Consider the following 25,932-nt stretch of genomic DNA (forward strand, 5'->3'; position numbering starts at 1 on the left):
TGAATGGGTGGACCAGATACTAAAGGGAAGATTAAGACTTAAGTAAGCAGGCAGGAAAAGAGGATATTTCAGGGAAAGAACTAAGAAAGATGGAGACAGGGATGATTCCAAGTTATTTGGGGCTTTGAATGACACACTAAAACATGTGAAGTTTATTTTATAGGTGACATAGAATTGCCAGAGACTTGAAAATAGAATACAAAGCAAAATGGTATTTTAGAAAGATTAGTCTAGCAAATGTGCGAGATGGTTTGAGGTGAGCAGAGTCTAGAATGGAGAGATTAGGTAGGAGACATTTTAAAAATATATAGTATATAGCCAAGTATTTTTGGCAGGTTAAAATCATAAAGAATACAAAATAAACACATGAAAAACTGTGTATCCACAACCCACCTGAAGAAATAAATCATTATAAATACAGTTGAAATATTCTGTGTACCCCTCTCTAGGCATAGTGTCCTTCTTTCCCCCCACTGCTTGTCCCCTGCTGAGTAACTATTATCACAATTGTGGTATTTATGAATTACACACTTTTCAAAAATACTTTTACAGTCTGGATGCAGTGGCTTATGCCTGTAGTCTGCGCACTTGAGAAGACTGAGACAGGAGGACTGCTTGAGCCCAAAAGTTTGAGACCAGCCTGGGCAACATAGTGAGACCTCCTCTCTACAAAAAATACAAAACGTAGCCAGGTATGGTGGCACGCACCTGTAGTCCTAGCTACTTGGGAGGCTGAGATGGGAGGATCACCTGAGCCTGGGGAGGTGGAGGCTGCAGTGAGCTGTGATCATGCCATTGTATTCCAGCTTGAGAAAGAGTGAGATCGTATCTCAAAATAAATAAATAAATAAATAAATAAATAAATAAATAAATAAAAACTTTTTACTAAATTGTTTTACTAAACAATGATATTATCATTTGCATGTTTAAAAATATTTGTCAAAAGAATATCGTGTTAAATATAGTAATGCTGCTGGGGTTTTTGGCAAGTTCTTTCTTTTATTATTATACTTCAAGTTATAGGGTACATGTGCACAACCTGCAGGTTTGTTATATATGTATACATGTGCCATGTCGTCTTGCTGTACCAATCAACTCATCATTTATATTAGGTATTTCTCCTAATGCTATGCCTCCCCCAGTTCCTGACCCCCAGCCAGGCCCTGGTGTATGACGTTCCTCACTCTGTGGGCAAGTGTTCTCATTGTGCAATTCCCACCTATGAGTGAGGACATGCCGTGTTTGGTTTTCCATCCTTGTGATAGTTTGCTGAGAATGATGGTTTCCAGTTTCATCCATGTCCCTGCAAAGGACATAAACTCATCATTTTTATGGCTGCATAGTATTCCGTGGTGTTTATGTGCCACATTTTCTTTATCCATTCTATCATTGATGGACATTTGGGTTGGTTCCAAGTCTTTGCTATTGTGAATAGTGCCTCAATAATAATACGTGTGCATGTGTCCTTATAGTAGCATGATTTATAATCCTTTGGGTATATATCCCAGTAATGGGATCACTGGATCAAATGGTATTTCTACTTCTAGATGCTTAAGGAATTACCACACTGTCTTCTGCAATGGTTGAATTAACTTACACTCCCACCAGCAGTGTAAAAGCATTCCTATTTCTCCACATCCTCTCTAGCATTTTCCGTTTCCTGACTTTTTAATGATCGCCATCCTAACTGGTGTGAGATGGTATCTCATTGTGGTTTTGATTTGCATTTCTCTGATGACCAGTGATGATGAGCATTTTTTCATATGTCTGTTGGCTGCATAAGTGTCTTCTTTTGCAAATTGTCTGTTCATATCCTTTGCCCACTTTTTGATGGGGTTGTTTGTTTTTTTCTTGTAAATGTGTTTAAAGTTATTTGTAGATTCTGGATATTACCCTTTTTCTCTTGTAAATTTGTTTAAGTTCTTTGTAGATTCTAGATATCAGTCAGATGGGTAGACTGCAAAAATTTTCTCCCATTCTGTAGGCTGCCTGTTCACTCTGATGGTAGTTTCTTTTGCCTTGCAGAAGCTCTTTAGTTTAATTAGATCCCATTTGTCTATTTTGGCTTTTGTTGCCATTGATTTTGGTATTTTAGTCATGAAGCCCTTGCCCATGCCTATGTCCTGAATGGTATTACCTAGGTTATCTTCTAGGGTTTTTATGGTTTTTGGTCCAACATTTATGTCTTTAATCCATCTTGAATTAATTTTTGTATAAGGTGTAAGGAAGGGATCCAGTTTCAGCTTTCTACATATGGCTAGCCAGTTTTCCCAACACCATTTAGCAAATAGGGAGTCCTTTTCCCATTTCTTGTTTTTATCAGGTTTGTCAAAGATCAGATTGTTGTAGATGTGTGGTATTATTTCTGAGGCCTCTGTTCTGTTCCATTGGTCTATATCTCTGTTATGGTACCAGCACCATGCTGTTTTGGTTACTGTAGTCTTGTAATATAGTTTGAAGTCAGGTGGCATGATGCCACCAGCTTTGTTCTTTTGGCTTAGGACTGTCTTGGCTATATGAGCTCTTTTTTGATTCCATATGAACTTTGAATTAGTTTTTTTCCAATTCTGTGAAGAAAGTCATTGGTAGCTTGATGGGGATGGCATTAAATCTATAAATTACCTTGGACAATATGGCCATTTTCACAGTATTGATTCTTCCTATCCATGAGCATGGAATGTTCTTCCATTTGTTTGTGTCCTCTTTTATTTCATTGAGCAGTGGTTTGTAGTTCTCCTTGAAGAGGTCCTTCACATCCCTTGTAAGTTGAATTCTTAGGTATTTATTCTCTTGGTAGCTATTGTGAATGGAAGTTCATTCATGATTTGGCTCTCTGTCTGTTATTTGTGTATAGGAATGCTTGTGATTTTTGCACGTTGATTTTGTATCCTGAGACTTTGCTGAAGTTGCTTATCAGCTTAAGGAGATTTTGGGCTGAGACGATGGGGTTTTCTAAATAGACAATCATGTCATCTGCAAACAGGGACAATTTGACTTCCTCTTTTTCTAATTGAATACCCTTTATTTCCTTCTCTTGACTGATTTCCCTGGCCAGAACTTCCAACACTATGTGGAATAGGAGTGGTGAGAGAGGGCATCCTTGTCTTGTGTCAGTTTTTAAAGGAAATACTTCCAGTTTTTGCCCATTCAGTATGATATTGGCTGTGGATTTGTCATAAAGAGCTCTTATTATTTTGAGATACATTTCATCAATACCTAGTTTATTGTGAGTTTTTAGCATGAAGGGGTGTTGAATTTTGTTGAAATTTGCCTTTTCTGCACCTATTGAAATAATCATGTGGTTTTGTAGTTGGTTCTGTTTATGTGATAGATTATGTTTATTTATTTCCGTATGTTGAACCAGCCTAGCATCCCAGGGATGAAGATAACTTGATCGTAGTGAATAAGCTTTTTGATGTGCTGCTGGATTCGGTTTGCCAGTAGTTTACTGAAGATTTTTGCATCGATGTTCATCAGAGGTATGGGTCCAAAATTCTCTTTTTTCATTGTGTCTCTGCCAGGCTTTGGTATCGGGATGATGTTGGCCTCATAAAATGAATTAGGGAGGATTCCCTCTTTTTCTATCTATTGGAATAGTTTCAGAAGGAATGGTACCAGCTCCTCTTTGTACCTCTGGTAGAATTTGGCTGTGAATCCATCTGGGCCTGGACTTTTTTTGGTAGGTAGGCTATTAATTGTTGCCTCAATTTCAGAGCCTGTTATTGGTATCATCAGAGATTCAACTTCTTCTGGTTTAGTCTTGGGAGGGTGTATGTGTCCAGGAATTTATCCATTTCTTCTAGATTTTCTAGTTGATTTGCATAGAGGTGTTTATAGTATTGTCTGATGGTAGTTTGTGTTTCTGTGGGATCAGTGGTGATATCCCCTTTATCATTTTTTATTGTGTCTCTTTGATTCTTCTTTCTTTTCTTTTTTATTAGTCTTGCTAGCAATGTATCAATTTGTTGATCTTTTCAAAAAACTAGCTCCTGGATTCATTGGTTTTTTGAAAGGTTTTTTGTGTCTCTATCTCCTTTAGTTTGGCTCCGATCTTAGTTATTTCTTGCCTTCTGCTAGCTTTTGAATTTGTTTGCTCTTGCTTCTCTCGTTCCTTTAATTGGGATGTTAAGGTGTTGATTTTAGATCTTTCCAGCTTTCTCTTGTGGGCAGTTAGTGCTATAAATTTACCTCTACACACTGCTTTAAATGTGTCCCAGAGATTCTGATATGTTGTGTCTTTGTTCTCATTGGTTTCAAAGGACATGTTTATTTCTGCCTTCATGTCTTTACCCAGTAGTCATTCAGGAGCAGGTTGTTCAGTTTCCATGTAGTTGTGTAGTTTTGAGTGAGTTTATGAGTCCTGAGTTCGAATTTGATTGCACTGTGGTCTGAGAGACAGTTTGTTGTGATTTCTCTTGTTTTACGTTTGCTGAGGAGTGCTTTACTTCCAATTACATAGTCAATTTTAGAATAAGTGCAATGTGGTGCTGAGAAGAATATATATTCTGATGATTTTGGGTGGAGAGTTCTGTAGATGTCTATTAGGTCTGCTTGGTGCAGAGTTGAGTTCAAGTCCTGGATATCCTTGTTAACCTTCTGTCTCGTTGATCTGTCTAATATTTACAGTGGGGTGTTAAAGTCTCCCATTATTAACATGTGGGAGTCTAATTCTCTTTGTAGTTCTCTAAGAACTTGCTTTATGAATCTGGGTGCTCCTGTATTGGATGCATATATATTTAGGATAGTTAGTTTTTCTTTTTTCATTGATCCCTTTACCATTATGTAATGCCCTTCTTTGTCTTTTTTGATCTTGGTTGTTTTAAAGTGTGCTTTATCAGAGACTAGGATTGCAACCCCTACTTTTTTTTCCTTTCCGTTTGCTTGGTAAATATTCCTCCATGACTTATTTTGAGACTATGTGTGTCTCCGCACATGAGATGGGTTTCCTGAATACAGCGCATTGATGGGTCTTGACTCTATCCAATCTGTCAGTCTGTGTCTTTTAATTGGGGCATTTGGCCCATTTGCATTTAAAGTTAATATTGTTATGTGTGAATTTGATCCTGTCATTATGATGTTAGCTGGTTATTTTGCCCATTAATTGATGCAGTTTCTTCATAGCAATTGGCATTTGCAATTTGGCATGTTTTTGCAGTGGCTGGTACTGCTTGTTCCTTTCCATGTTTAGTGCTTCCTTCAGGAGCTCTTGTAAGGCAGACCTGGTGGTGAGAAAATCTCTCAGCTTTTGCTTGTCTGTAAAGGATTTTATTTCTCCTTCACTTACAAAGCTTAGTTTGGCTGGATATGAGATTCTGGGTTGAAAATTATTTTCTTTAAGAATGTTGAATATTGGCCCCCACTCTCTTCTGGCTTGTGGGGTTTCTGCCAAGAGATCCGCTGTTAGTCTGATGGGCTTCCCTTTGTGGGTAGCCTGACCTTTCTCTCTGGCTGCCCTTAACATTTTTTCCTTCATTTCAACCTTGATGAATCTGACAATTATGTCTTGGGGTAGCTCTTCTCAGGAGGTATCTTTGTGGTGTTCTCTGTATTTCCTGAATTTGAATGTTGGCATGCCTTGCTAGGTTGGGGAAGTTCTCCTGTATAATATCCTGAAGAGTGTTTTCCAACTTGGTTCCATTCTCCCTGTCACTTTCAGGTACACCAATCAAACGTAGTTTTGGCTTTCTCCCATGGTTCCATATTTCTTGGAGGCTTTGTTCATTTCTTTTTACTCTTTTTTCTCTAAACTTGTCTTCTTACTTTATTTCATTAATATGATCTTCAATCATTGATACCCTTCTTCCACGTGATCGAATTGGCTATTGAAGCTTGTGCATGCATCACAAAGTTCTCGTGTCATGGTTTTCAGCTCCATCAGGCCATTTAAGGTTTTCTCTACACTGTTTATTCTAGCTAGCCATTCATCTAACCTTTTTTCAAGGGTTTTAGCTTCCCTGTGATAGGTTAGAACATGCTCCTTTAGCTTGAAGAAGTTTGTTATTATCAACCTTCTGAAGCCTACTTCTGTCAATTCATCAAAGTCATTCTCCATTCAGCTTTGTTCCATTGCTGGTGAGGAGCTGCAATTCTTTGGAGGAGACGAAGTGCTCTGGCTGTTAGAATTTACAGCTTTTCTGCTCTGGTTTCTCCCCATCTTTGTGGTTTTATCTACCTTTGGTCTTTGATGTTGGTGACCTACAGATAGGGTTTTGGTGTGGATGTCCTCTTTGTTGATGTTGATGCTATTCCTTTATGTTTGTTAGTTTTCCTTCTAACAGTCAGGACCCTCAGCTGCAGGTCTGTTGGAGTTTGCTGGAGGTCCATTACAGACCCTGTTTGCCTGGGTATCACCAGTGGAGGCTGCAGAACAGCAAATGTTGCAGAACAGGAAATATTGCGGCCTGGCCTTTCCTCTGGAAGCTTCATCCCAGAGGGGCAGCTGCCTATATGAGGTGTCTGTTGGCCCCCTCTGGGAGGTGTCTCCCAGTTAGGCTACATGGGGATCAGGGACCAACTTGAGGAGGCAGTCTCTCTGTTCTCAGAGGTCAAACACCATGCCGGGAGAACCACTACTCTCTTTAGAGCTGTCAGGCAGGGACATTTAAGTCTGCAGAAGTTTCTGCTGCCTATTGTTCAGCTAGGCCCTGCCCACAGAAGTGTAGTCTATAGAGGCAGTAGGTCTTGCTGAGCTGCAGTGGGCTCTGCCCAGTTCAAGCTTCCTGACCACTTAGTTTACCTACTCAAGCCTCAGCAGTGGTGGATGCCTCTCCTCCTGCCAGGTTGCAGCCTTGCAGGTCAATCTCAGACTGCTGTGCTAGCAGTGAGCAAGGCTCTGTGGGCATTGAACCCACAGAGCCAGGCATGGGAGAAAATCTTCTGGTCTGCCAGTTGCTAAGACTGTGGGAAAAGTGCAGTATTTGGGCGGAAGTGTCCTGATTTTCCAGGTGCAATCTGTCTCGGCTTCTGTTGGCTACGAAAGGGAAATTCTCCAACCCCTTGTGCCTCCTGGGTGAGGCAACACCCCACCCTGCTTCGGCTCACCCTCTGTGGGCTGCACCCACTGTCCAACCAGTCTCAATGAGATGAAACAGGTACCTCAGTTGGAAATGCAGAAATCACCCATATTCTGAGTCAATCACACTGGGAGCTGCAGACCAGAGCTGTTCCTATTCAGCCATCTTGTAATGGGATCAATGCCTATTCAGCCATCTTGTAATGGGATCGATGTTGCTGTTTCAACTATTTTTTTTTTTAAATTGGGATGGAGCTTTGTTGTGTAGGCTGGAGTGCAGTGGCACTGGTGTGAACTTAGTTCAGTACAACCTCCACCTCCTGGTTTGAAGTGATTCTCCTGCCTCAACCTCCCAAGCTGCTGGAATTACAGGTGCCTGCCATCATGTGCAGCTAATTTTTGTATTTTAAGTAGAGGTGGGGTTTTGCCGTGTTGGCCAGGCTGTTCTCAAACTCCTGACCTCAGGTGATCTGCCCACCTTGGCCTCCCCAAATGCTGGAATTAAAGGCTTGAGCCATTGCATCTGGTCTTAGCTCATATTTCATTGTGAGAATCATCCATGTTAATATATAGATATTTAGTTTATTCATTTTTTAATGTTGTATACTATTTCACTCTATACATATACCAGAATTCATTATCAGTTCTCTTGTTGATGCACACACACATGTTTTCCTGTTTTTGGCTCTTCCAATCAATGCTTAAGTGAAAATTCTTGTCATTTTTTTTTTTTTGGCATGTGTTTGAGAATTCTTAAGGGTATATACTTAGGAATGAAATTTTTGGGTTATAAGTTATCTAAATAGGAAGAATACTGGAATAATCTAGGTGATAAGTACCTGGGTCATCTAGTAGATCTAGATAACGGGGAAGAACAAAACATTAGTAAGAAATATTGGATAACACTTGAGGATTCACAAGATGCAGGGAGAGATAAAGAAGTAAGATTTAAGAGTGACACTGAGGTTATATGGCAAGGAATGGCTCAGGAAAATAATGCTACCTCAGACAGAAATGAGAATTTATTGTAGGGGCAAAAAGGTTCCTCACCCATCGCAAGGGTCATACCTGATACTCCCATAACAAAAAACAGTCTAGCAAGTGAAAAGCATAGCAAATTCATTTTACAAAGTTTTGTATGACATGGGAGCCTTCAGAAATGAAGGCCCAAAATGCCAGGGAAAACTGTGTTTTGTCTGATGAAAGCTATTATCTAGTGATAATAAAACTGGGGTGAACTTAGCAAAGCCTGTTTGTTTAGATTTCTTTTGGCCTTTCTGTGTGGCATTCCTTTTCCCTGGGTATGGGGTAGGATCTTTCTGGAATGAAGGTCTTATGACCCACTTTCAGGGGAGATAGAGTGACCTCCAGGTTTTGTGGCTTTCTTTGGGGGAGTAGAATTGCAGTTTCTATGACCTGCCTTGGGAAAGAAGATTTCTGGTTTCTATGTTTCACTTTGGAGGAGAGGCCAGGAGACAGAAGGGCAGAATGACCTTGCTTCTGAGACCCTCCAATCGTCTTCAGTTCATAGTACTCAGTATGTTAAGGCACCATACTTCAGGGTACTGTGTACTGAGCCCTGATATGATGGAAAAGTGCTTACCTGAGGAAATATATTTGAGGTATGTCTGTGGGATGGTGATGAGAATTGCAATTTAGACAATTTGGATTTCCAGCAAATTATTTAATATTTTAAATGAAATCTTGAGAGAAACAAATAGTATCAGAGATGTAAATTATATGTTGTTTTCATGGATATTATGGTTGAGACCATTTAAAAGGATGGGCCCTAAATAAGAGAAGGTTGGCAGAACAATAAAGGGTCAAGAGAGGAGTGCCAGCAGAGTTCTGGGGCAGACAACATTATTGCCCACTATTATTCAAATCGGTTTCCTCCTAGGAGAGTCCTCACCCATTGCCATGTGACTTCATGGGCCTTCTGTGGGAGGAGTATGCTTCCTACCCTCATAGATTTTGGGTTTGGACGCAAGATATAATTTGGCTAATTAAAGGCACGAGAGCAAAGGTGAGGAATGAAATATCTAAACAGAAATGTGGGAGCTGCTTCTTTAGCTTAGATCCCAGAGAAAAAGACACAAGGGCAGGGCCCCAGCTTTCAGCAGAGCTACAACCAACCTGCAGTCTAGTCAAGCAAATTTTCAAGGAGTTAAGAATTGAGTGGTTAAAGTTAACATCGATTATGGCCTAGTTGCTTAAGAATTTAGTGGTAAAACAAAGAAGTGAGAAGTGTGGTAAAAACCTCCAAAGCTCACCTATATCCAATTCTTTTCTTTTTCCCCAGAGGGAATCCTTGACCATGGAGGTGCTTTTGTCAGTAAAATTTCTGCAAATGTAACAGGTATCAGTGTTGGGCAGAGCTTGTGTGCAAATCTCCATCCTTCTATTCCCCTCTTGTGCTAGCCATGGAAGATGTATGCATTAGATGTACAATTATAGTATGGTTGTATAAAGAATATAAAGGGTACAATTATACATCTAATGCATACATCCTCCCCTAGCCATTGCATACATCCTCCCCTAGCCATGGAGGATGTATGCATTAGATGTACAATTATAGTATGGTTGTATAAAGAATATAAAGGGTACAATTATACATCTAATGCATACATCCTCCCCTAGCCATAGAGGATGTATACATTAGATGGGATTTTGAGTTGCTACATAGAGATACTTGTTCTGGAGAGTCACCTGCCCTGTGGTACACCTAATATGAGCACTAAATGAAGCCTTGTTGTTTCCTCTGAGATGGTGATGTTATTGCAGCAAAGCCTAGCATAGTTTGACCAGATGGCATGTTATGTTGAAGCATCAATATGATTCAATGAAACTAAGATTGCTTGAGGATAAAAATGAAAGCCCCTAAAGAAAAGGAAGAGATGTCAGAAGGAGTAAACAAATGAAGTAAGATAGCAGAAGAAAGGAGAGGGAATAGAAAAGTAGACTACTAGGAAAGATGAAAGTCATCTCTTCCTCAAGGTTATGAGTGAGTTCTCATGGTATAGGGCAGTCTATTTATTTTGGTGAGGCTTGTGAATTTTCCTAAAGAGCTGAGCTAAGCAGATGAAAATTTTACCAAAAGGAACATTTTTCCTTAAAAATAACAAGATTCACTTGAAGGTGAAGGAGAATGTATTGCTCATAGAGCATATCACAGAAAAGGTGACATAGGCCTCAAGGACAATTGGATCCATGGCCTGTGATGTTGTCAGGGCCCTGTCTCTACCTCTGTGTCACTTCTCAGCTTTTCTCACACATTGAGTTCATTTTTCCTTAATATAGACAAGGATTTTTTCCCCATATGACAGGAAACATGGCTACTTGCAGCCCCGAACTCATTGCCCAGCAATTCTGCCATCAGAGAGGAAAAATATGATTTCTGCTCCTTTAATCCAGAAATGTCCTGAAGCAGAAATCTGCATGGTTATGCATCTATCCCAGGCCAGTCTCAGTTGTCAGACAGTTGGATAACGTAGGGAAAAGAATTTCTTACCTATTGCAGAAGCTGTAATGCTCATGGCTAAGACTGGTGTAATAAAAGGTAGATTAACAAGAGAAGAGCATACACATTTATTTGTTGTACATTACATGGGAAACTTCAGAAAAGAAGACCCAAAGAAACAGAGAAAACGGTTAATTTTTATTAGAGGACAAAAGCATTAGCTCTAGTGGTAATAAATTGACAGGGATCTAGCAAGGCCTTTCCAGTTCCTTCTTGGTGTCTCTGTGCCTTCAGAGATAAGGACCTTACTTTCCTTCAGGTACAGGATGGGCACCTGTCACAAGAGGGTGTTCAGGGGAGAAGGGAGAGAGAAAGTCAGAAAGTGACGTTTCTGGGTTTTATGGCCTGTTTCAGGAAGGAAGGAGGAGAGACACTGATAGTGGCCTTTCTGCTTCTGCTGTTTTCTCAATATCAAGGGTGCCATATTTTGGGGTAGAATTTCGTGCACCTCATCATTAATATTATTGGCTCAGCATGGTTCACATACTCACTTTAATGCTGAAGAGAACAAAATCTATTGCCAGAAGAGATGGTATAGGTCCTAGGCAGGGAAATACAATGATTGCTACAGGAATATTAAAGTAATCAGTGTAGTAGAGTTCTCTACATTTTGCAATACAGCTTGATTGCTGAATGGATGGTCATCAATCAGACAGCCCCAAATTCTACATTTTGAAATATTTATTCAAATATCATATAATCAGAAACATTGACTTCAGTTAACAAAATGGCTGAAACTTATTGACCAACAATGACAGGAAATAACAGGGATAGTGGGAAAGAGTGGCCAGTCAAGTACTTAATAGCATAGCTATCTTCATGTCTTAGCTAGAATAATGTTGTCTTTTTTTTTTTTTTTCTTCTTGAGAGGGAGTCTCGCTCTGTAGCCCAGGCTGGAGTGCAGTGGCCGGATCTCGGCTCACTGCAAGCTCCGCCTCCCGGGTTCACGCCATTCTCCTGCCTCAGCCTCCCGAGTAGCTGGGACTACAGGTGCCCGTCACCTCTCCTGGCTAGTTTTTTTGTATTTTTTAGTAGAGACGGGGTTTCACCGTGTTAGCCAGGATGGTCTCGATCTCCTGACCTCATGATCCACCCGTCTCGGCCTCCCAAAGTGCTGGGATTACAGGCTTGAGCCACCGCGCCCAGCCGCTAGAATAATGTTATCTATATGATATAATGTCAGAAACACTTGGCAAGGCCTTGTTGCAAAGTTTGTCCTCAAACAGCATCTTTCTGAAGCCTTCATAAACTCTTTGAGGAAGTCACCGTAACCCCTTAAAATGACACAAATACCCTGAAGATGAGAGATAGGACATAACATCTGTTGAATATCTACTGGATACATTATCAGTGTTATTGCTGTTACTCCTGAGAGGTAAATAGTACACATGCTCATTTAGTAGATGAATCTGAAGACGAGAAGTTTCCTAACTTCCCCAAGTTTAAACAGAGTCCAAACCAAGTTTAGCTAATCCAAGATTGAAAGCCAGGTCTGTCTGCATATAAAATTCTTTCCAGCCTGTTTTGAGTTACTAACATTTCATTATTAACTAATTCATCAGTGTTTTTTTGTTTGTTTGTTTTTTGTTTTTGTTTTTTTGAGACAGAGTTTCGCTCTTGTTGCCCAGGCTGGAGTGCAATGGTGTGATCTCAGCTCACTGCAACCTCTGCCCCCCACGTTCATGCCATTCTTCTGCCTCAGCCTCCTGAGTAGCTGGGATTACAGGCATATACCACCACACCCAGCTACTTTTGTATTTTTAGCAGACAGGGTTTCTCTATGTGGGTCAGGCTGTTCTGGAACTCCTGACTTCAGGTGATCTGCCTGCCTTAACCTCCCAAAGTGCTGGGAGTACAGGTGTGAGCCACCATACCTGGCCTCGTCAGATATTTTAAAATATTATGCAAATTTCTTTTGGAATAACTTAGGTAAACAAATATCAATCTTTCCCTAAGTCATTTGATTCCCCCTGGCCTTGGATCAGCTGAGACGAAATGTAAATGTGGGATTTTTAAATGATACATGTTGCCAGGGAAAGGGATTCTAGGAAAAGGGGTGTAGATAAATTGTGCCTTACCATGCTAATGCTTGTGGCAGTTCTCAGTTAAGTGGTATCCAGGTGGGCTACTGATGCCAGCTGGGTTATTGTGAAGGAACAGTGGGGGTTAGAGAGAACCCGGGGCTACCTAAGGAAAAGTGAGCCTCTGAGAAGCCAATTAAGAGGGGAGGACCTTTAGCTAGTCTATTGGAGGAGACATTTAGTGAAAGAACCAAGAGGAGAGAGAGCTCATCATAGAGATGCTAGGCAAACTCAGAGATTGGAGGCTGAGCTTAGTAGTGCCATTTAGGAGGCTGCATCTCCGGGACAGAGAAAAATCTATTCAAATTTTCTCTGGGCAGATTCTGGGAAGTACCAGCTAAAGATGGAATTTGGGAACCTGGGAATAAATCTGAGATGGCACAGAAAGAAGAGATCTGGTGGCCCACAGAGGGGAGATTGATGATTTCTTTGGTTCAAAAGGGATCTAAAGGAAACAGCCTGACTGAGCACAAAGTATAGTGTCCTTGAGTAGGAGCCTACTGCTGGGAAGCAAATATCATGAAATAGCCTGGTTTGTGTTGAAATGAATGCCAAGATAAATTAGAAACATGACACCATCCACCTAAGGCATATAATCTCTATATGGTTACCACAGAGATCCTAACTCAATGCTGTAAACATAATTTATGCACCTGAGCTGATTATACTTTCGAACATTGCTGGGAAGGACGGAAGCTGTGAATCTCATGGTTGTTGTCTTCAGAGGAGTAATCTGCACACCATGACTTCAACATTTCTGTGATCCAAAATGCCAACCGAGCCATGTTGAGGAAAACCTTTGTTGAGTTTGTTATATAACAAATAAATTTTGCAGGGAGGAAAGTAGACAGATGTCTTTAGACTGTAGTTAGTGCCCTGGGAGGGAATGCAGACTTCCCTGACATCCTACAGAAAGGGACCTTGGTCAATCCAGTGCAATAGGAGGGTATTGTTTTGCCTGGATAGAAGGATAAATGCAAAGAGAAAAACGAATTTAAAAAGAGGATTAAAGGACATAATATTCTCCAGGGTTTGACTTGGTAAGAAGTTCCATAGGGTCAGCACAGGTCACGTAGCTGTGAATATTTTCTTGGCCATGGCTATAAGATGACTCTTCAAATACTATAGTTCATGTAAGGCCCATCAGAGTAAAACCATGACTCTTAAAATGAGGGGAGAGAAAGGCACAAGTGAGGAAGAATTTAAAAGGAAAGAACAGGTACAGCACGGCCCAGGGTCAGACTATTTCCTTAGAGCAGACAAAGAAACTTATGCAAAATTTATGATGGACTTAGATCTAGGACAGTGCATGCTTTGAAACTCCAATCTATTTAAATGATGATAAATGTCACAGCTGTCCTCCTTTATGGAATGATTTGCCCAGTAGAAGAGAAAGATTTCAAACTGTCTTTTCCAAAGAGGGGATAAAAATCACTTAAAATTGGTCATTCAGACTGTCTCATGAGTCTTTTGAGCTGCAGGAAGTTATATTCCTTTAAAGAGAACCTACAAATACATGATTATATAAGTATAAATTAATGGTCCATTTAGTCCTGGTTTTGGTTATAATTAAAATAGGATATTCTCTTATTATGCCAACCACAAAAGTTTAGGGGTAAACTCTCTAATTTGTATTTCAATAACCCATCATTTAGTTGTCCCTTTGTTAGTTTAGTAAAATGACTTGGAACCCAGCAGTCATACCTTATTCTATTTCACATGGTATTGAAATTCACAACTTGTATAAAGAAATACATTGCTTCAATTGTCTGGACACTCTCAAGAATGAAGGCTCACACCCCTAGCATCTAGTGAGCAGCTAGATATTTCACCCTTCTACAAAGTTCAATATTGTATTTTTGCCCACTTGAGCTTCCTCCTTTAGACTGACTGTTGTTGGCGTGAAGGCAAAACAAAGAAGCATGTCTAAAAGAGACCTCAGGAAGTGTTGTTCCCTGTTCAACTGTGGCTATTTATGTATTGCTCCCAGGTGGATGTAACCAGAAGATTTAGTTCTTTAGATTACATATGCGTCATTCCAAGTGGTAAGAACAGACATGTTTTTACATAAAAAAGCAAAGAACAAAATAGTATGCATTTTAATACTGGCATTTGTATGAAACTTTATATGTACACATATATTTATGAATGCACAGAAAGTCTCTGGAAATACATTCAAGGAACTGATAAAGAGCCGTGCTATTTGGGAGGCCAATTGGTGGCTAGAGGAAAAGGCAGGGATAGGGAGAAATTTACTTTTCACCATGAACACTTTTATAACCAATACATGTGCATGTATTGTCTATCAAAATGATAACCAACCAAGAAGCAATGAGAAGAAAACAAAGTGGTGGGATTGACTTTTCTGGGACATTGGGGTTCCTATAGTTGGCTGATACAGAATTTGATTATTGAAGCCTTTGAAGTATTAATACTCCTGGTCGGGCGCGGTGGCTCAAGCCTGTAATCCCAGCACTTTGGGAGGCCGAGACGGGCGGATCACAAGGTCAGGAGATCGAGACCATCCTGGCTAACACGGTGAAACCCCGTCTCTACTAAAAAATACAAAAAACTAGCCGGGCGCGGTGGCGGGCGCCTGTAGTCCCAGCTACTCCGGAGGCTGAGGCAGGAGAATGGCGTGAACCCGGGAGGCGGAGCTTGCAGTGAGCTGAAATCCGGCCACTGCACTCCAGCCTGGGTGACAGAGCGAGACTCCGTCTCAAAAAAAAAAAAAAAAAAAAAAAAAAAAAAGAAGTATTAATACTCCTTTCCTGCACTTTGGTGAGATTGGTGACCCATTATGTGCCTAGTTACTATTTTGTTCTCTTTATATCTGAGGGCCATTGGAAAAGGAGGGCATACTAAATTCTTCTTATAATACCCAAAGTCTGTAGATCAAGAGTTTTCTGTCAAACTGCAAAGATGCTCACACCACAGAAGCCCTATTAGCATGTAGGCATAAGTACGGAGTATGATTGATGCATGCTGTACAGTGGCAGGGAATTTAACTTTTCCTCAGTTGACAGGATTTGGGATAATCCTAGTGAAGGAAAGTGAAAAGGAGCTTAAAAACATAAAACAAGAGTACAGATCTGGCAGGGGGCAGGGGCTTGGAGAAACCTTAGAGTTATAGGGCTGTATTTTTTAGACATATTTTGGTTACAAGTGACAAAAATACTATTCGAATTATTCTGGGCAAAAAGTGAACTTTATTAGGACACTGAAGGGCATCCCCACATTCTGAGAAAGTAGGGGTACATCAGGGCCTGAGGCACAATATTGTTGAGAATCTCTCTCAAATCCGGTCTCTTCTCTCAATTTCTCACTGCATTCCTACTTTATTCTTTCAGATCTGCTTCACTGACATGGTGGGGAACACGGCTCCACACAGAGGACTCATTTTTGCAGCTTCCCCACCAGAGAGAGCCACCTTTTTACCTGGGTTCTGAGTTGAAATATCCTAGGAGAGAACTCTGATCGGCCTGGCTTGAGTCACATGCCCGTCCTTGAATGGATCACGTGTGATCAGTTATAAGTGTACTCTCTTTAGTAACTTCCCCTGAAACCTTAGATTTGGTGTGGGGTAAGACTTCCAAAACAAAACAAAATAAAACAAAAGAATACTATTTATGGAAAAAAGAATCTGAGCAACAGATTAACAATATAAAAGCAGCACAAGTAGCAAAGAGTTAATAAGCTGTAATTTCAGGAGGACTCCCTTATCATCTCATAATTCTTTGGACTACCTCCGATAGTTAAGAATCTTAGTAATAACACTCCGAGAAAGGCAACTTCTTAAACTCACTTGAGTTTAAATGACTGATAGACCATCTCTTTTCTGAGATCAGAACCTTTTGTGTGCAGAGGGAGAAAGAAATAGAATGCAGAAGGCAGACTTAGAGTGTCTGGAGGAAGTAGGAGGTAGGAATTCTATGCCACTGCCACTCCTTTGTATTTTCCCCATACCAATTTCCCCCTGTCAAGCTGTATCGATACCACCAATAGGGCCATAGAGGTTGTGTATCTCCATCACTCACATTATACCCTGTAGAGTTCTAGAGTGTTTTATAACTTCATTGTGTTGAGTTGGCAAACTAAAGTCTATAGGCCAAATCTAGCCTGCTACCTGTTATTATAAATAATGTTTTATTGGAACATAGCCACACTCTTTTTTTTTTTTTAACCTATTGTCTATGGCTACTTTTATGCTACAATGACAGATATTGGTAGTTATGACAGACACCATATGGTTCACTAAACCTAAAACATTTATTATGTGGCCCTTTACAGGAAACATTTGCTAATCTGTGGACTGGAACCTATACTAAATAGAAGTTTTTCATTGATCTGGGAAACACAACCCTTCACAGTATTAGTAATTTTATTACAAATAAAATTATCTGCAAGTAAACAAAAGATGGCAATGATTCTGTTGGGATCATGAACAATTGAAGATCATGGAACGATGCTGAGAGATTGTGGAGCCCAGTTCTTGTCTTTACAAGAAGGGAAACTGAGGCCCAGGAAAACTAATGACCTTGTTCAAAGTCACATATCAAGTCCGATTTAAGTCTTGACTAATGTTCTTCCAGGACAACGTTTGCAACAGCCCCACATTCTCTTCTGTGTGTACTTTATCATTTTTAAAACCAATTTTCCTCCGTTTTCAAGTTTTTAACTTGCACAAGTCCTCCAGTCACTAGTATTGGTGTGTTCACCTTGATTTTAAGCACTTCATTATTGTGACTGTACCACAGTATCCATAATACGCTCATATTAATTATTCTCAACTTACCCACTCTTTCTCCTCTTTTTCTTAATAACTCCATATGCCCTTTCCCTATGTGACAAGTTCTTTATGAATGGCAGTTTCGGATTGGCTGCTGGGTATTCCCTGTACTTTTTCTTTATTGACCCATCCCCTACCAGATGTTCTCACATTGTTCTTTCATTCCAGAAAGTCACCTTGGTTGATGTTGATACCAGGATGCCTGGGCTTTTGAGGGATAAAGTTTAGAACACAGTAATTAAGCAACATTGTCCAGTGATTATGTCTTTTCTGCACCAGCAACCTTGATGTGGGCATTCACTGTCTCCTCCCTCATTTTGCCCAAACAAACACTCAGCTGAAATACATGGGCTGAGTTTGCCCCCAGGTACCTGGCAATTTAGGATATCAGAGATTCTATATAAATCAGAAAGGGAAAGGCTAGCAGTGGAGTATTTTGGCAGGGCAGCGTATCCTAGCACAAGAAAGGATGCAATAGTATGAGCAAGATATCTGTTCAAATGCAAGCAGAAGGCTTTCGGGGAGTCACGTTAGCTTACAATATGAAATAACACAAAAATAACAATAGATTAGAAGTCTGGAGACCTAGATTTTGTGTAATTAATTTGCTGTGTGACCTTAGGTGAGCTGGTTAGTCTCTATGGACTTAAGTTTCCTTATCTATAAAATGAGAAGGTTGAGCAAAAATAAATTCAATGTACCTTCTAGTTAGTGACTATATTTTCTCAGCCCCAAATTAGGACATATGCTCTGACAAGTGCAATTACACTTATGGGGACAATGAGACAGGAGATTTGAAATACGGATTATCCTAGAAAATGTGGAACATATGGCTGCTATATTTCTAGTTATAAAATTCTTTGAGATTTAAGGCCCTCTTATTGCTTTTGTGTATTTAAGAACTTTCTAAAATTTATGGGTTGTTAATGATGCTGGCCACAAATTCTATTAATTTTTATGTCTCATAGTTTCTCAGCCTTTACATTGTCACTATATTCTTTACATTCCAAAGCAAATTCCTTTATACTCTATTCACTCATTCAAAAAATACTTAAAATTCCTCTTATGTGCTCCACTAGGATAGCTGGATACAGTTATCCCAGTTGTTCCACACACTAGGTGTCCAGACCATAGGACGAGGGGAGGTAAAATGTGGTCCACACTCTGCCCACCAAGCCCAGGCCAAGTTCACCGTGAGGAAGTGGCATAACAACACCATATGCGCTAGTGGTCTTCCTATGTTAGGCACTGGACATGTAATAGGGCTACAAGATAAACACAAACTCTACCTTCTTAAAAATAATAGTTAAGTGGGAAAAATAGATATTAAATAAATAATTATAGAAAATTGGTAAGTACTTTGTACTGAGAGGGATGAACAAATTATTAAGAGAACACATGTGAAGGAACAAGTAATTCTTATTGGGCAGAAGGTGCAGGTGGGGAATGGAGAAAGGAAAAAAGTTTCAAGGGGAGTTATTATTTGGTATCTTCTTGGCATATCACTTGATCCCAAGAAGAAGGAGAACTGGTATAGATTAATTATGTTCAGGTATATTTATTAGAACAGGTTTTCTAGAGGATGGAGCTTTGGTTTTCGGTATAAAAAAATTAAACCTGTAGTAAATTAAATAGCCCTATTTCTCTTCTTCCGTAGGTCGTGGAGACAAGTCAGGTCCTGCAGCCTTCCTGCTTAAGAAAAGCGCTCTTTCACCCTAACTCTTACTCTTCCTTTTCTCTTGGACTTTTAGAAAGGCATCTAGAAATTAGAATGAAGTCTCACCAAAAAGTTCGTTACTGTGTCCAGGGGAAATAATTGAGTTCAAGGCAGTCCTTCTCAAGTTAGCTAACACAGGGCTTCAGCTTGGGGTTCAAACTCAAAACCAAGTTATAAACTGTTCTTTTGCTTGACCTTAACTTATATAGTAATAGTTCCCTTAGCAACCGTGCAAAGTAATAGATGACTAATAAGAGCAGAACTCTAGGGTTCAGGAACCTATCCTCAATATCATCCTGTTACTAATAGTTACATTTAAGCTGAATTTTAAAGGATGAGGGATGAGAAGGAGTTTGCCTGGCAAACAAGTTGTGGAAGAATATTATATGTGAAGGGAACAATATGTGCAATTAGTTGAATTAGTAAATGATATTACATATTTGGGAAACAGGAACAAGGGATGGGCTGAACAGCTAGATTGAGAACATAAAGAGCCACACTGCTCAACTAGAAAGTGTAGATTTTATCCTGTGGGCAATTGACAGAGCTAATGGAAGTTAGCAAGTGACAGAATGCCATCTTTAGATCTCTTACAGTGTGATGGGCAGATTGGAATACAGAAAAGACTAGAAACCAGTTAGAGGTAGAGGGTCTTGAACAGGGCAACAGAATGAGAGTAGTGAGAAGAAATCTGATTCAAGAGACAGGACATTTTGGATGTGACCAGGAGGAAAAGGAGGCAACATGGATGTTAGGATGCTGCATGCTGATATCAACAATATTGGGTGTGAGGGGTAAATGTGGTTGGTGAAAGTGGGGGTTGGGGATGAGGGATAATGGTTACATAAAAGGATTTAGAAATACTTCTGTGGGAGGTTGATTTGATTATCTGAGGTAGAGCAGGGTGAGATTTGATGGACAATTGCTGTTTGATGTAAAAACAAAGAACCATTCTGCTTTGCCTTTCAGTTCAACTGTTCCCATCTATTCCTCTAATGAAAACTGTATAAGCATGCATTTGTAGTGGAGAATTACTGCTAGGTGGACAGGGTCAGGGACTAGCACTGCAGAGAATGTGTTATAATCAGACCAACAAAGCTCTGTTACTAGAGACAATTTGCTAGGATGTGCAAATAGTTTACTCATTTAGATACCTAGTAACAGAGCTTGACCCAAAGCAGGGAAAGAGGTGTTAGACTATCAAATTTAAAAATATAATAATAAGAGTATTGTTTCAGGCACTTGATGCACATTAATTTTATTTAATCCTTACAATAACACCATGAAGGGAATATTATTTTCCTTGTTTTATAGAGAAGGAAACTGGAACACAGAGATATAGAGTAACTTACCCAAGGACTATTATTACTATGTGGCAGAGTAATTACAAAACCAGGTCTCCCTGGTTCCTTGCTCTCTTCAGCATAAGATACGTCCTCTTTAGCCTACTTAAGAGTGAAGAAAATTAGCAGCATCATTTGCATTTAAATAATATATTTGCTAAGCACAACTGATTCTTATCTATTTGTTAATGAATTGCTGGATTCTATAAAACCTTTGTGGCTTCCAGGGCCTTTTTTTCTTCACTCTTTCCCCAGTTAGTTTTTTCTTTCACAAAGTCTAGGACACGTTAAGGTGGTTTCAATTCTGGTGAAATCAATTTACCCACGGTAGGTATTTGTCAACTTTTCAGGCTCAACTCAAGATATACCTTTTGCTTTTTTGGCTGCTGAAATTTTAACATCAATATCCTATTATTTAGGGTCATGCTTCACCTCATTGGCGTATAGTTAGTAGGTGCTTAATAAATACTTGTTGACTAAAAAGGAAGTAACGTGCTTTCAGCTCCTGGGCTTATACAATTTTGCCCCAAAATGTATTCAAATGATCTCTCATCTTCTATGCTTTCCCTCCACTATTGCTGCTATATTCACCAATATCCAAAACTGAGTATGAATAAAATGAATTATATTCATTTCTCTCCTAAACAGTTATCCTTTTTTATCCCCCTCTTGGTTACTGGTATCATCCAGTAACCAGGATAATGCCTAGCTAATCCATTTCATTTCCAATTCCTCCTCTTCTTCCTCAAGAGATTCTACTGTAGATATATTGCTTGAATCAAATCCCCTCTTTTCACTGCCATCATACTTATTAAAAGAAGTCTTTGTCGTCACTTGATGAGTGATTGCAGTAGCTTCCTAGTTGGTCTTTCTTCATCCAATATATTCCCTCTTCAATAGATTTGGCACAGAGTTGGTTCTATCTTCCCTTGCTTAAAAATCTTGAATATTTGACTCCTATACATGATGTTCAAAGGCCTCCACAATATGGCACCTGCTGACCTTTCTCGTCTCACCTTGGTCACCTCCCTTCACAACCTGTTCAACAGCCACACTAGCCACTCTTCTACCCCCTTAATGTCCCCATCACTTTCCTACCTCTGAACCCGTGCTCATGCGTGCAGATCTTTCTCCCTAGCACAAGAGTCACAAGTGGGACATGCATGATTCTCCTGTCCCACTTGGGTCCACGGGTGAGACTGCTAATGAGTCACAGCATCACAGCACGGTACCCCAGCAGGCCTGGACTTAGCCTCAGACTCCTCAGACAACGGATCCCAATTCTCTCACAATGAACAAAAACTGGCATTAAGTTTATCTGGCCCTTGTAGGGCTTTTACCTTTTACTAACTACCAAATCCAAATCATCTGTCAAGATGCAGGTGAAATAGCATCTCTGCCATGACACCATCCCTATATTCCTGCTTAAATTAATTATGTTCCCCTGGATCTTCTCTTGACCTTTACTATATGGATTTTATTTGTTTGTTTGTTGTGGTTTTTGATTTGCGTAGTAATTATTTATGTATAAATTGATCCTCTATTAGAATCTATGTGTCCTGAGGGTGAGGTTGATGTCAGATTTACATTTGAGTGTTCTACAGCTCTAACTACAGTGTGTGGGATTAATGTTTGCCAAATGAAGCGGCTTCTCACACACTGTGCCTTTATTAAGGTCATACGCAAGAGTGCTTTATCATCTGTACTATAATTTACCCTCCTCGAGAGAAGGGATCAAGCCCGTTCATCTCTGAATCACCCACAGCCCTGAGAACTTAGTAAGTTGTTATTGGTAGTTCTGTGAATAGCTTCCCTTATTCTCTGTCAACAGTCATATTGTGTTCACTTAATATCCTTCAACTGGCAGATTTCTGTAAAATATTCTGTTTCTTGGGCTTATTACTTCTGATTGACCTTCCCTTCAAATTAGGGCAAACTATCAAGGATTTACTGAATTCAAAACCTTGAAAGTAGCACCTCAGCAAAAAGTCAGCAGAGAGGAAAGCAGCAGCATGGTTGGGATTGGAGAGAATGCAAAGGGGTGACTGTCTCAGAGGGGAGCGACATAAAAAGGAAAGAGAGAGATGAGGAAAGGAAAGGGCAAAGAGAAAGGCAACTCTGACAGGAGGCAAGGAGACAGAGAGAAGGAGGAGGTGGGGAATATCGAATGAGAGGGGCAGACAGGACAGAAGAAAACAAAACTGGAACTTGATAACATATGCCACTACTGAAAACAAATTTGGCTGCCCAAAATAAGAACTTCTATGAGGTTTAAAAAAATGTTGGTATAATTTTTTTTCCAGTATGAGGATGATGAAATGGCAGTAAAAGCAATTTTATTATTTTAACCTACAATAGAATATGAGTGAGAAAAAGGAGAGGTTTTAAAGAGAAATGAAAATGAAAAGGTCACAAGAGAGGAGAAAGAAAGAGTAAATAGCAGGAGGGGGCAAGGAAAGTAAATGAATATACTGGGAAATGTAGGAGAGAGCAAGGGAAGGGAGCTGCCTGCCGGCGGGAAGACAATAAATTAACATGTTTGTTTCAATACAGGGGCTCCTTTGTGAAGTTGAGAGCTCACATCTGCCTTTGATCAGCCACATGGCAGCCTGGGATCAGATCAGAAAGCAAATGAGATGATAAAGTGGATGAAACCACAGTGAGTTTCATATCCAGGAGGGAGTGAGGAAGTCAGAGAACAAGGGAAGTAGAGAGGGCTGCCTCATCAGGCCAAAAGCCTGCCTGAGTTTTATGCCAAGGAGGGGAGGGCCTGGCAGTGGTCCCATTGCCCTCTGTGGCCTTCAGAAGTACAGCACGGCAGCGGTACCAGTGTGCAGAATGCTTCAGGAAGACTCTTGGGCTCGCATTTCCTGAAAGCAGACCTCGCTTCGCTGACGCAGCCCAGGCGCTGATGTTAGAGAATTCGCTGAGCTCCAGGGACTTTCTGAATTGGCATTTCTTTACCCCGAGACAGGCCAGAACAAAAGATGAAATTGTTATGTCAAAGGGATTTTTTTCTTTTCATATTTCCCTTCCCCTTTTCAGAGCACTTTTATTTTATTGCTCAATTGCCAAAAAGGCTGCTTAATATGTAAACATGACCATATTCTACTCAGGAGTTTCTTTGCAGATTTGTAGATTGTTTGGAACAAGAGCCCTATAATCATAAAGCAACTGTTGGGAAGATTTCTTAACTATATTTAGGGCACTGGAGAGTGGCAAAAGGGTCCATAAACTTGGGTATACATAAATTTAAAAAATAGATAACATGCTTTGAGAGCCTAGCATGGGCCATGCACTGGCTTACATTATCTTATTTAAATCCTGAGGGAACTGGGGCTCACAGATGTGGAATAACCTGCTCAAGGATATAGGGCTAGGAAGGGGTAGAAGCAGGATTACAGTCTAGATTTTCCTACTGTCTGCCTGCATTTCTGAGTATGATTCTATGGGTGAATTAAAAAAAAAAAAAATTCTAGAAAAGAGATGTGTCTGAGGTGGGTGACAGTTTAAGGCACTTAAATCTGAGAAAACCCACTAGCTCAAATTATTCTCTCTTTCTCTTTCTCTTTCTTTTTCTTTCTTTCTTTCTCTTTCTTTCTTTCTTTCTTTCTTTCTTTCTTTCTTTCTTTCTTTCTTTCTTTCTTTCTTTCTTTCTTTCTTTCTTTCTTTCTTTCTCTTTCTGTCTCTCTCTCTTTCTTTCTGTCTTTCTTTCTTTCTTTTTTTGAGACAGAGTTTTGCTCTGTCACCCAGGCTGGAGTGCAGTGGCACAATGTTGGCTCACTGCAACCTCTGCCTCCCTGGCTCAAGCGATTCTCCTGCCTCAGCCTCCTGAGTAGCTGGGACTGCAGGTGCACACCACCATGCTCAGCTAATTTTTTATATTTTTAGTAGAGATGGAGTTTCACCATGTTGGCCAGGCTGGTTTCCAACTCGTGATCTCAGGAGATCCACCCGCCTTGGCCTCCCAAAGTGTTGAGATTACAGGTATGAGACACCGCTCCCAGCCCTCAAAGTATTTCTTCTTCCAAGGAGGATGCTTGTTGTTTGAACCGTCCCATTCCTTTTAGTTGTATGCACAGTCTGGAGGTGAGGCTCACCATTTCATCCGATGTTAAAGTCAGTTGGGTGAAGAAAGTCAGGAGAGTTCAGTGTGCAGAGAGCCGCATCTTGGGAAATAGAAGGAAGCTCCAACAGAAATCATAGACACTGTTCCTATCTCAATTATTGTTTAATTTAATGGGGATATTTAAAGTGCACATGAATAAAAGACGTAAATGCACAGAGGAATCAAGATATAAGCACATGCAAATGAACATCAAAGAGAACTTGTCCTTCATGCTCATTTCAAAGAGGTTAGAGTCTGGGGAGGAAGGCTGGGGAAGGGTACCTTTCCAAGCCTTTGCCACATTGGGGGAGGGGACATGTGTGCACCTGCACATTGAGAGAGAGAAGAGAATAGAAAAACAACAAATCTAATTCAGAAAACAAACATAAAAAAAAGGGGGAAAAGTGTTTATCAATCGTCTCAGTGTAAGAGCCACAGATTATTCCTCTGGAGGTTAAGTGTTGCACCTGATTTTAGTTTTAAGATCTGAAAGTCACAAAGAGGAGGATGGAAGCCAGGCACAGAGTGTAGGGGCGTTCTGTAAGATTCCATGCCAAATGGTTCCAAGGACAGCTCAGAATATCATTCTGTGGGACATTAGTGATTAGTGTGTCCTACGCACGAGATAGGAGAGACTATCTTTAGAGGCAGGCAGTGAACTGGTAAAAGACAAACCCACCTATAGTCATAAAGCTTTATGATGGCGATGGAAAAGAACTCTGCCCAACCTCATGTGATGTCACTGTGCCATTCAATGACCAGAAATAAAGTGAAACAAACCCAATGAAACACTAGAGCAGCCTCTGTTCTAAGTAACATTTACTGTATGAATTGTGAAAGGTAATAAAATGAAATAAACAATGGAAATTGGGACAGGTAGGTGATTGCAGAGAACTCTCTGGATGTGAATATGAAAAGGGTGTTAAAGGGAATTGGGAAAAGGAGTCTTGGAAGAAGGAAAATCCAGAGAGGCAATGATTATGGGAGAAGGAATAGCCAGGTTGCACTTCATAGACAGTATTGCTCCAAGTAGAAAACCATGATAAATGAGATTATTGAGGAAAGGGACTTTAGCCCACCATTCTTGGAAGCTCTAGCAGAACCGGAAACTCAGCAGTGAAGTTCCAAATGTAGTCATGGAGCAGGAATTGAGTCCTGGTTCTTAGAGGAAAATCAGAGATACAGGACAGGTGGAGTGAGGGGATGGGAGAATTTTAGGGTCTAAATGCAAATAAAGGCTCAATAAGTAACTAGGCTTGAACATTCTTTTGTAGAATGAATATCTAGTTTTCTCACTACTTTTTTTTTTTTTGTAATAAAAGAGGAGAAATCGTGCTTAAAGAAAAAAGCCAGGGTCTCAAG

At 40.2% G+C, this 25,932-nt stretch overlaps 1 long non-coding RNA gene across 1 annotated transcript in view; it reads left to right on the forward strand.

The window, feature by feature from the left end:
- The window catches only part of LOC135969537 (uncharacterized), a 164,858-nt gene extending 148,517 nt beyond the window's left edge, over positions 1-16,341 (forward strand). Inside the window, exon 3 of the long non-coding RNA XR_010584798.1 lies at positions 15,964-16,341. This is a non-coding gene — a long non-coding RNA (uncharacterized lncRNA). The remainder of the gene's footprint in view (positions 1-15,963) is intronic.
- Positions 16,342-25,932: the final 9,591 nt, after the last annotated feature.

This window comes from Macaca fascicularis, chromosome 2 (genome assembly GCF_037993035.2).
Source record: "Macaca fascicularis isolate 582-1 chromosome 2, T2T-MFA8v1.1".
Taxonomy (NCBI): domain Eukaryota; kingdom Metazoa; phylum Chordata; class Mammalia; order Primates; family Cercopithecidae; genus Macaca; species Macaca fascicularis.